At 42.4% G+C, this 12,371-nt stretch overlaps 1 protein-coding gene across 4 annotated transcripts in view; it reads left to right on the top strand.

Annotated features, from left to right (window-relative positions):
• LOC139658373 (receptor-type tyrosine-protein phosphatase delta-like) overlaps positions 1 to 12,371 on the top strand; it is a 100,556-nt gene that overhangs the window by 23,158 nt on the left and 65,027 nt on the right. For 3 of the 4 annotated variants that reach the window (XM_071536490.1, XM_071536492.1, XM_071536491.1), the window contains exons 1-2: positions 1,170 to 1,304; positions 3,320 to 3,461. The gene's annotated coding sequence lies outside the window, so the exon portion shown is untranslated. Of the gene's footprint in view, positions 1 to 1,158; positions 1,305 to 3,319; positions 3,462 to 12,371 lie in introns of those variants that run through there. The other variant, XM_071536489.1, reaches the window with a different exon arrangement.

Below are 12,371 nucleotides of genomic sequence, written 5' to 3' on the forward strand. Positions count from 1 at the left end.
TGTAGGTGGTTTTTGTAGCGATTAGTGATGTGCGCTAGTGAATTGTTGTCCGCAGACCGCTGGACAAGCCTGCAAAGTAAGCTGTGATAGTTGCTGAGATGATTACTAACAGATTCTAGCGTAATAAAAACAGAGGGAGTTTGAGCAGAAGTTTTTTTTTTTACCCATGAGCATCAATAAGCACGAGCATTCTGTTTCTCTGTAATGGTTTTGGAAAATGGTAGCCTCTCTTATTAGACAAATTGAGGGGACATGAGATTTATGTCCAGTTAGAACAGCATGTAGACAATGTGATGCGAAACAGCTTGCAGAGATGGATGGCTTTGATTGCTGAATGAAACATAGAGGGCACCGGCTCACTGTTTGCTTAGGATGTGAATCATCCACTCTGGACCAATTTATGTCAGGTTGATGACTGGTCTGAACTTAGCTTTTTTTTTTTCTCTCTCTTTAGCTCTATTTTTTTTTTCATTTAGTTACATCACTTCTTGGTTTATCACTAACAATTTGTATATTTTAAGCAAAGGGTTAAAAAAAAGTGCTTCCCTCTATAGCCAGATTATGTGTTGTGATTCTACTGAACAACACAACACGATTCTTTCTACAGCTCAATTTACATCCAGTGAATTATATGACAGTGACACATAGCGGTCGCAATTATACTCTTTGCTGTCACCGAGGGAAGAGGTTATCTTTTATACAGCAGTTTGCTGCCGTGACACAATTACAAATCTTCTTCTTCTTCATAGTATTCAAATTAAACATCAAATTAGTCCTTTTTAGCTAAAAATTCCTTCTGAAACGCAGTCAGTGTAATGTGAGTAGCGTCTTAGAGGGAAATTCTAGGTAGAGATTTTAGAGTTATTTAGTTTCAGAGGTAAGATAAAATGCTTTGTGAATGCTGGCCCCGAGACCTATGTCCTTTTACTTCTGATTGCAGCCAGTGATCATCTGTTTCCACTTGCACCATAAAGGCAGTGCGATCTCTTGTCTTGACCTCCAAAGGCAATCCTCTTAACAGCCGCATGCTGAAATCTGCAACTTTGTTACTTTCTGGTGTGCGGGACTTGATAAGAGAGATTAATTGCTCTGTCTGCAATGCTTAGCATGCCCACTAACTATTTTTGTTATCTTTTTATTCTCTTTCTCCCTCTCCAGCACCACCAAAGTTTTTAAGAACCCCCAATGATCAAACGGGAGTGCAAGGAGGTGTGGCATCCTTCATCTGCCAAGCCACCGGAGATCCACGGCCGAAGATCGTGTGGAACAAGAAGGGGAAGAAAGTCAGCAACCAGAGATTTGAGGTATTAGGTCTATTGTTCTGATGTAAAATGCTCGACAAAAATGAGAATGCTTCAGCACTGCTTTTGGCTGTGCCCGCACATAATCCATCGCACCATGCCCCCCCCCCCCCCGCCCTTCACTCGCCTTCCTGCCTTGACTTGCCACCACGCATTAGCGGGCTCTAATAATCATGCTGGCCAGGCTTTTAAACATGCATGAGTTTTAATGAGCTAGTATACAAAGATCTAGGGACAGATTTGTAATTAAAGAAAAGACAAGAAAAGAGCAATTGGATGGGAGAAAAAAAACAGTGGTGTGACCCAGATACCTACATTAGCATCATGCCGCATTTGCCAGCCTTATGCAAAGTGAAAGGGAAAGTAGCTCTCTCACTTCCAAAGATCCTTTTGCTTCGTGGCATCTTTATCTAAATGCATGTCCTACCCTCCTTATTTTGGCTGAAGCTTTGATTTCTGGTCAGCTTTAATCTGCGCCTGGGCTCAATACCCATGAGAAATAACACATCATGGCAGAACACTGATAAGATTTCTATTAATTTCTGTGTCAGTCCTTGGGACCATCATAGTGTCACTTTTTTTTCCTCTGCTCTATCTGCCATATTTGCTTGCCACTGCACAGCAGCAATGGCTTAACAGAGCTCGGAGACCTCTCCCCGCCTCTTCTTTGAGTCTCATGCCCAAAGAAATCTAATCTTATCAGAGTTCATCGCGTTTGCATCACCCGACGTGCTGAATGCTAACACATTACTTTTCATTCCCATGTTGCCTCACAGCGCTTGCCGGCTGCCGCCATCCCATGTCCGTTCATTCATGCACTCTGCCGCCTCATCCCCTAACAAAAGCCCATTTCCTTCCAGAAGTCCCACAACTTCCTTTTTCATTTTCGCTTTCGGATTTAACTAAGGAAGGGAGCTATTATTTCGCCATCACCTGCTGCCAGCTTGAATGCCAAACACTCTTGTAGCTTGGCCACTGAAATGTTGAAGTGTATTGTGAACTAACACATGCTCAGATATACTGTGTACTGTCAAATGTCTGCAGGCCTCTGCGTGCGTGTGGGTTTGTGTGTGTACGCACGTGTGTGTGTGTGTGTGTGTGTGTGTGTGTGTGTGTGTCTGCGTGTGTGTGTGCATGAGTGTGAAGCAGAGGTCTCAGGCCCTTCTTTATTGAAATCTACCTCTATGCTTAAAAGAGATTGAGTTATGACACAGGGCTTTCTAAAATCAGTGAGTATACGACATGTAGCATGCAAAAATAGCTGTATAAGCTACAACAAACACCTGTTTGTGAGCATTTTATGTGTCGTCCGTCCAATACAGTCGGTCCTGTCTTCTGTACCACTATCTCACCTCATGGTACAACAGTTGTCCGTTACCGTTTATCAAGCCACATTTAACTGTTTGTGCTTGTTTCTGTCCCATTGATACAATTTAATGTGATGCATTTTTCAAGGGATAGAATGTTAACTTTAAGAGTGGGCCAAATTCAAATTTGAATTAATTCTACAAGCTACGAGATCCAACCGAAAATATTCTGACCACGATATCCTTTCCCATTCTTAAAGTTAGTCAGCCGTATTGGTTCTTTTCCCAAGTAATGCACAAAGTGAAACCACACTTCAGGTCCCGTTCATTTGCTGGTATACTTAACACATGACAACATATGGGCCTGATAACAATCCAAAAGCATACTTACAAAGAACACAATGAACCAAATTCACAAATATGCTCTATATCTACATATTATCTTTGTTCAATGCAATGCCATATTGATGCTGAATTTACCCTTTATACATTTATAAAACTGCATCATTCACAAATGAACACAAAAACACTAGGACTTGCTGTGAGATAGACAGCAGCTTTGTTTTCTGTCACGGGAAGCACATTGTGTCAGTCACCATCAGTGTTGTTAGCCAAATGTCTTCGGGAGTGGGGTTTTTGCTCTGCGCAAGGTCCGCCATCCATTGTGAACAAAAAAACTCCTTTAACATATCTTGTCTCTCGCACCTGCAGGTGATTGAGTTCGACGACGGCTCTGGTTCGGTGCTAAGAATTCAGCCCTTGCGCACGCCCCGAGACGAAGCCATATACGAATGCGTCGCCTCCAACAGTGTTGGAGAGACGAGCGCTTCCACCAGACTCACTGTTTTACGTGGTAGGTCCTTCCCAACAAACCGAAAACAAAAAACAAACCACTAACATGTCCCTTTCCTCATGCTCTTCCAGCTAACCCAGGTAAGCTAGCATTTACTTGTTCTATGTCTGTCCTGTCCTCTTTTCCTCTTTTCTTTGTTCTCACTCTTGTACTGCACAGTCAGACCCAATTAGAGACACTGGTTGCGCTCACGTTGTGTATGCTAACTTGATAAGATTTACTCCATTAGCCATTTAGCCAAATAAGTTTCCATTTCTAAGTGACTTAAGTCATTTGCATACAGATTCCTGACACAATAATTAAGATGCCGGTTAAATTATGCAAATAGCCATCCGTTCCTGGCCCGCGGTGGTTTAATGGAAAAACTCAGCAATAATATTCAAATCAGTCATTTTTCATCTCTACACTTCAGCTTTGATATCAGCTTGACCATGCAGAATGTGATACACTAGCTTGTATTGTTTTTAATGGAATCCCAGTCACACGTTTCCTCGATACCATATTCTTACAGTGACTAGTGGCTGTTAATAACATGCACTCCTCTACACAAACATGTGGAACGATGCAGTCAGAAAAGGTCAGCCACTTTGTTTACTTCCAGCGAGCGCGGAGAATAAAAGTCACATGACAAACATCAAGTTGGTCGACAGCGCCTCTTAAATAATGAGCACTTCTTACACAAAGCAAAATTTTTATCTTGATTACACACAACATTCCATTCAAACGCAAATATGCGATGGCCTTGAGCTCAAAAGGCTGCATAATATCTCTCTAAAACATGACTTGTTTGGCTGTGAATGGAGAAAATGGCTTTAGAAAAAAAGCCTTGGGCTCCCTGAATGAGGTGTGCTCCATTATGCGCCACAATTACACAACATGGCAAATGAGTTCCTATTGAGTGGGGAGCTTCCCACCTATAGAAAAAAAGCTGGCTGTGTGAGTCTCTGAAGCAGCTAGCCCCCCACCCCCCTTCCTTATCTCACCAATGAGCCAACAAAAGGCCTTTTGCACCGTCTCCAGAGGCCGATTGAAAGAGAAAGGTGGCACGTTCACATGCAGCTCCCTCCTGTTTACTCTGGAGCACAAAATGTGTGTGTGTGTGTGTGCGTGTGAGAGAGAGAAGGGGAGAAAAGAAATGTGTACAATATTGCATGTGAGAGCGTATACACACACCCACACACACACACACACATACACAAATGTACCAATAGATAGGTGAGGGAAGAGTTGAAGCTGCTCTTCTCAGCTCCACGGCCCGGCATTAGCATGTTTATTACCATTTCCATTTTGCTCTCCTGCTCTCTCTCCTTTCCCATCAACATGTTGAAGGTGAGTGGAGGCCTATCAGGGACAAGAAACAGGAAAAAAGCCTTTCTGTCTCAGCTTTGGTGCAAATAAAAAGGTGTGCTCTCTGTCCTCACATTCAACCCTGCCACCCCCCCCCCCCCCCCCCCACACACACACACACACACACACAAACACAAAAGATGGTCAGTCCCTGTAAATATTAAGTAATAATCTGCAACATTTTCTTCTTTATTACCAATTGATATAACACAATAGTGACTCAACTTATAGCCAATGCATGAAGCTTTTTGCTGTTCTAAACACCCAGTGTCCGGTAGGTCTTTCTGGAAAAACCCCTGTGGCGTTTTGTGTATGTAACCATGTATCCGTTTTACATTTCCGGCAGCAGCAAGGGAAGTTTGTTTGGAATAAATAGAAGAAGAGCTTAGCAGCAATAGCTATAGTCACAGTACGGGACACACTGTTTGATTGACAAGTGATCTCTGGAAAGTGCAGTGCAAAAGTACCACAGTAAAGACGGCTTATTACCAAAGATGTCACCAAAATAAATAAATTAATAAACAAGGATATAGGGGATTACTACTTTAAGCTCACCCTTAGCTGACCATATAGTCTGGGTTTTTTTCATCTACAGTTAGTTAAAACTTCAAGCTATATGGAGAAGAAGAGGATGGAGAATGTAGCTATATAATTTCCACCCGTTTACTGTTTTGAACTCAACCCCTTTGAGCCTTATTCATTAACTTGGCTGCATTGGGATTCAGCTGATTCAACTTCAATGCAAGGATGGCTTTGAATCTCAGGGAGCTGGGAGTGAGCTAACCTCCTGCACTGCGAGGGCAATGCATGGGCAACATACTTTTACAAGATTACATCAAGCAGGCATCATATATTATTTAGCAGACCAGAAAGCTACCTCTTGTTCCAAAAATACACAGTATAGTGCAATAAACACTGCAGTGCCGGTCTGTTACTAGTCATACTGCGTGACATAAAATGCTGTTTGGAAGATGCAACTGAACTGTCTTGAAGTCCAATCTGTGTGTTTTTTTACTCTTCTTTGGCCTTTTAATAAAGAAACACTTAACTCGCACACAAGTGCAATAAATGATTAGAGAGATAAATAAATAAGCAGACAAAGATAAGTGCTAATACACCAGGCCTAATACATATAAAGTGACTGTTCATTTAGTTCATTTGGGCTCCAATGGTCTGTGGTAACGATTGCAAAGCATCTGCTGTGGGAAGCGCGCCACAGGGGGCGATGCCTAATTCCATGAAGGAAAAGCACATTGTTGTAATTGCCATGCTATGAGGAGAGGGGACTGGAGGTGACAAATCCAAAGTACTGGGGGATATTAGTATTCGGATGGGCCTCCAACTTGATGGGAAGCGCCATTAGTAATGAACTTCCAGGCTTAGAGAAGCGATTTGCATGAAAGGCGAACCCTGGAGCGTAATGATGTTCAGAGTCAAATCTGCCTGTCCAATGAGCGAGGTACTGGTTTCCCTTATTGCACTTTTTTACTCCCTCCGCTTTGATTAACTATGAGATGACCCGACTCATATGCGAATCATGTCTTTGAATTAAGGTCGTCTTGATTTGCGTTGCAATTGAAAATGAAAGGAGGGGATTGAGAAATGAAGCAACTGGACATTTTGTGTGTCCATGGGTGGAATATGATCTCAATGAATTAAGTACATTTGATCTCATTTATGAATATGTCTCCATAATATGTTTATTCATGTTTATTCATGGAGATCCTTTAACACAGAATAAATCAAGTCTCTAGATAGCGTCGGTACAGTTTGGAAATCTACTATATACTTTTAACCAGGAGTAAATAAAAGAAGTACTGTAGTCCAAACACCCCACAGGTTCTCGGCTCTGCTAGCAGTAGCTGCAACAGAATGATGTGTGCATTTGAGTGCTGCAGTTCATGATTCAGGCGTGATTAAGGATTTATATTGCATCCTCATACTCCCATTATGCTGTCAGCAGCCATTTCCCGTGCCACACACACACAAGCGTGCAAACTTATGCAGATGTGCACAACTTGACAGTGGGAGCGGAAAATGGGAAGCCGCTCTCCTGTGACGGAAAAACAAAATGCATCATTTCCATTTGTATGGAATGGCGCAATGGCACGGTCAAAGCACTCGAGCTGAGAGAGATCTTTTCACATACCATGAAAAGCCTGCTGCAAGATCAGTGAATATTCATAGACAATGCATGTTCTCCGTGCTTTGCCATTGTTACTCGAAAAATGGTTTCTACATTTATTAAACGAGATACCGAACATCTTTTTATTGACTAAGCTAAGTTTGAAATCAGCTGGTGAGTCAGCCAATCATGTTTGAATAAGGAGATGCTTATAAACATTAACTGTCTAGACCTGCCTGTTTCATTCTACGTAGACTGATGATTATGATTATGATTCTTTGAAATTTGCCTTAATGCTTATTCCTCAACGTTGCTCAGTCCCATGTGCGCTCAAACTGTTTTCTCTACGCAGAAAGCCTTCAAACAAGTACAGAATGACAGATAAACAAAAGCTCTTCTGCACGGTCAAATTGCTTGTGAAAAAAATTGCTGTGTCAGCTGTCTCGGACTGTCAGAGCAAGGCATGCACTGGGGACGAAGCAGTTGGCCATTGTAAAATTACCGTGCTTGAGACCAGTGGATTGCAAAAGGCGGCGTAGGGGGCCAGGAGCTAGCATACAATTCTCTGGTTTGCTGGGGAGAGCTCTATAGATGGCAAGCCACATGGAACAGTCAATTTAACTGGAAAAAGACATTTTCCCTCCAAAGAACGGTGCTTTGGAAACATGCTGACTTATTGTACAATCGAGTAGAACTCTTTTTTTTTCTTGAAGACTGAAAATACGAAAGAATTATAAACTGCCTGCAACATCATTTTCAGTTCAGAGGGCGTTTTACGACCCGACTGGTTTGATTCACTGTGAGGCTCGCTCCACATTCGCTGCCCTTGATTTGGCTTTTTAGTTTTCTAAAGTCACTTTCCTCTGCCATTTTCCTCTGCAAGTGTTCTGGCAGCAGTTGTGTATTCCCATGTGAATGAAAAATTATCGAGTGTTGTTATGTGTAGGAAATGTTTTTGTTCTTACTAGAGAAAACTGCATGTAGCAAGTTCCTTTTCTCTCTCACCGCAAGAGGGTTATCGACTGAGTCCAGTTTTCTTCATTAATATTTTCTGATTTTGATTATATCTTTATTAACATGTCCAAAAATATAATTCTTGCTGGACATTTAGGTTTTTTTTCAAAATCAACAAACTTTGACCATGCCGAATGAATAAATTCACCAGCTAAGAAAATGGCAGATATTGAGCTTCTCTCCCCTCAGTTCCAAACAGATGATGACAAGTTATTCATTATTGTAATTAAAAAGATTGAGTCGACTGTCTTCAAAGAAATTGATCTCTCCACAGAAAAATACAACCCGCCTTATATTTTGCCGCTTAATTAATCGTGGGAGTGAATCAGTATTTGTACAGTGCACAGCATGATTTAAGGCAAAAAGAAACCCTGCTAACAAGACGGATGTTAGGCTTTACTGTCTCATAACATGTGAGAAAACATCTGCTGGAGCCACAAAAAAACTATAGGATTACACTCTGAACATGATAGATAACGCCGCACATGTTACAACTGTGTATTTGTTTTATTAAAAGCAAACACAGCTCCCTATATTAATCATTATTGATTCAGAAAAATGAGGTGTGTGTTTTCTTCCTCGTTGGCCTTAGATATCACTGCACTACATGCTGACCTCAAGTTTCAGTGCTGGTGGCGCAATTAGGTGCTCAATGATTTGAAAATGCAGATTGTTCCTCACCTCTTACGGCAACACACTCTTACAGTAAATGACCTAAAACGTTAGATAAATAATGTATGTTTTACCACTGGAAATTTTAGATGCGACCTTATATACATCTATACATATCTAAGCATTTGTCATCATATACATTGTACTATTTAAGAAGCTTGTCCGTGTTAAGTATTTACGTTTAGCAGGAAATCAGTCTTTTAATTCTAAATGTAATTAGAATGTTTTAACTCACTATAATGCGCTAAATCTGAATATTCGTGCACATTACACATTACATGATGACTTTATGGCATGCTGTAGCCCTTTGGTGGGTGTGAGTGGTCATTCTTACTGTGGAATATTCCTTTGGCTGGAGCAGACAGGACACAGGGTCATGAAATGCGGAGTGTGTAAGCCTGAGCCAGGTACTCAGGGGGTGCTAATGTTAGTTGCTTTGATCTTAGCTGCACTCAAAAGTCATTTTCTACTAGATTAATCGGTTACTGCAGGGTCACCCCTAATGCATCTAATGATGCTCTTGAGAAACTCTTCAAGCCTCGCAAGGGTACTCGCTAATTACAGCCAAACAACTTCGGATAGGGGAAAAAGTGATGTGGCAAAAGCCGACTTTTGGTGGCAATTTGGGCTTGATTAGTTTAGTCTGTAGATAATTTCACATACAGTTTAGCACTGATGAGCCACAATGCCTCATTAGATGTTTTATGGCGGAAAGGGGGGACAAAACCTTGCATATTTCCATCAGAAGTTTCATCATGAGCTTTAAATTCACCCGTCAAAATTCAAAACATGTAGCCTCAATATAGTAATTTCCATAATACAGTTATACCACCCACTGCCTGCTGCGACACCCCGTCTTCTCCTGCAGTCACTGTTGGGGAGAATGCCTGTCTGCTAAAATTGAAAAGCCTGATCCAGCCCCCTTTTCCATTAGGGCTCTTTGAGAGCCAAGAGGTCTTCTCTGCAGGGGTGTTAGCAAGTATGAGTAATCTCCATGGCCCCCTCCCCCCTCCTGTAGCTCTTAGCTATATAAATTATTGAAATGGCTGGGGCTACGTTTTTCCTTTTTCCTCTTTTACCTTGTGGAGTGAAACACCGTTCTCAGGAGGGAGCGAACGTGTATGAAGTCGGTTTACTCAGACATTTATAACGTGCGACTGCAGGAGTATCCGTCTGATGATACCGCGCTCAAATGGAAGAGTCCTGAGCTGTGACCCATAAAGATATCTGTTACTGTCATGCTGGAAACGCTAAAAGTGGTTAAAGTTCAGAGGAATTTGGGAAGCATTCTGACAGCTGATGGGACGCTTTCTTGTTAATATTTTTTTCAAAGTTCTACACACCTCCACAGGCACACACACACACACACACACAAACTGCTGCTTTTTTTCCCATACAACAAAGGTTTTTAGCACACACACACTCCTGCGAATACACAGATAATAAGCCACCTGCACAGTCCGCTCCACTCCGAGATATTAGAAACGGCTGTTTGACCAAACTGACCCGCTTGCTTCCGAATGTACAGTACATGAAGGTTAATGAAGCAACTCAGTGTCTCACAGTTCTGCCTTCTGTCTGTTTTCCTGCCCGGTAGGAAGACTCACCTGGTCTCCGACACTCCCCTGAGCCCCCGCTGGCTCCAGCTTCTGGCCCTGGTCTGTGTCAGCAACCCAACTAAAAAAACCCAACTAAACAGCTTCATATTGGATGCTCAATGTTTATAGTCACAGGTTTAAAGTTCTATTATTTAGCCTTTATTTAGTCATTGACTCAATGTTGGTGACTCTTTCCTTCTTGTATTGTCAGAAAGAGAAAAGGAACTGAAGAGAGGGAATCTGTCTGTGTGTGTGTGTGTGTGTGTGTGTAGGCGGTTGGGTGAAGCCAACAGTCTGATCTTTTACATCTCTTGAGCTTCGGAGATGAATGATGGATTATTTTTTCTTTCAATGGAATCTAAATTTGATATGATTTTTTGTTCAAAAGGGGGACATCTCAAAGAGGGTGACGTGTACACACACACACACACACACACACACACATATACCTTATTGAACTTTGAATTGCGCATCACACACTCATCCCATGTGGGAGTGAACAGGTTAAACATACAATGAATGAACTGAAACATGAAAAACAGAGCGGGCGTCTGAGGGCGTACGCTTCAAAGTGAAAAGGATCGTCGGCGAGAACGGAGGCGTCTCTGCGTAGAGGGAGAAGGCAGTGTGTTGTTGTTTACATATTCTCCACCACGTCCTCTTTATTTGTGAATGCTTAATGCACTCAAGAGGATCAAATGTGGGTTGATGGACTGTTAAAGGGAAAAAAAACAAGCTTCCGAAGGTACGTTGCATGGAGGAGAGAGAGAGCGAGAGTAAGAGAGACATCCATCTCGGCTTTGTGTTTGGCAAATAGCTCAAAGCATTGTCAAAGTACTTTTCTCCCTCTTCCTTTGAATATTACTAATAATAACAGAAAAAAAAATGCTGATGACAAGAACAGAAGTTTTTTTTTTTTTTTTTTTTTTTTTTTCTCCCCCCCACGCTAAATAAATGGGGCACTGTTTTCTGAAGTAAATGGAATCATCGCTCAAGGTAACAACCAGCAAATGGAATATGCAAAGCGAAATCCTGAAGAGGGAGGGAGAGGGACAGAAGGCAAAGGAGGCGGGAGACAGAGAGAAAAAAAAAAAGGCAAATCGAGGGAGAATCTTTAACATCGGGCGTCTTTTAAAGTCGGACGGATGAGAAGCAAACGGATAGAGAGGCGGAGGGAGAAATCTATCTCTGAAATGCAGTGGATGTAAGGGCGGACGGGAGAGACGGCGGCAGTCGGGAAGAAAGACGCGCGTATACTGTAGGTAGAGGAAGAAGGAGGATGTCGTCTCTCTCTCTCTACCTTCCCCCTAGGTGATCTTTACTCAGAACGGTACATCTGGCGGAGCTGACGTGCAGTCTGTAAAGCAAGGAGGGGGCATCTGAGCGTAAATGGAGCTTTGTGCCTGGCTCCCTGCCTGCCTGCCTTGCTGCTTGCCCAGCCAGGCCTGCAGAGAAAGGCCCCCTCTCCGCCCTTCCTGCTTCATCTCTCCTTTTCATCTCCCTCTTTACCCATCCATTTCAGCACTACCCCTAAGGGGCATATGACACTAACACTCGCTCTCTCTCTCTCTCTCTCTCTCTCCCCGCTTTCATTCTCTTCTCCCCACTCCCTTCGCTGATGTTGTAAACGGAGGAATATCACAGCTAATCCGTCATGTTTATGAATGACACGGGGCCTAGGGAGAGTTGGGGCGCCTCGCCAGCAGCGGCGTACATCTCTGTTGCATGCCCTCTGCTTGGCTGATCCAATCTGCCCCCAGCACTGATGGCCGTAAAGAACGTCTACGGGGAATTGTAGGATTGGAGAAACACTAGGCAGGGTCATTTTAAAGCATAACTCCGGCCATTTTTGACCTGGATCCTGTTTTCTCATCTTCTTCCATCAAGCCAATCGACTCTGACCAAAATCTCATCAATTCCTGTTTGTCTCGCTTGCCAGGCTGCATGGTCAGATAACAAATTAGTGCTTGAATTGAAGGTATTAAATGTAACTCTACAATGTAAAAGACATAAACACATCTTTCGTACTGACGTAATATAGTCTTGATGCTGTAGTGTGAAGGTAGTATTATTCACTAAAAATGAAGATTACACATTTCAATCATTGAAAATAGATCCGTTTTTGAACTTTCCCCATGTGCTATCTTGGTATCC

This window comes from Centroberyx affinis, unplaced genomic scaffold (assembly GCF_046629955.1).
Source record: "Centroberyx affinis isolate AG114_WGS23_722 - 3 ecotype Tasmania unplaced genomic scaffold, CSIRO-AGI_Caff_v1 ptg002880l_1, whole genome shotgun sequence".
NCBI classification, from domain to species: domain Eukaryota; kingdom Metazoa; phylum Chordata; class Actinopteri; order Beryciformes; family Berycidae; genus Centroberyx; species Centroberyx affinis.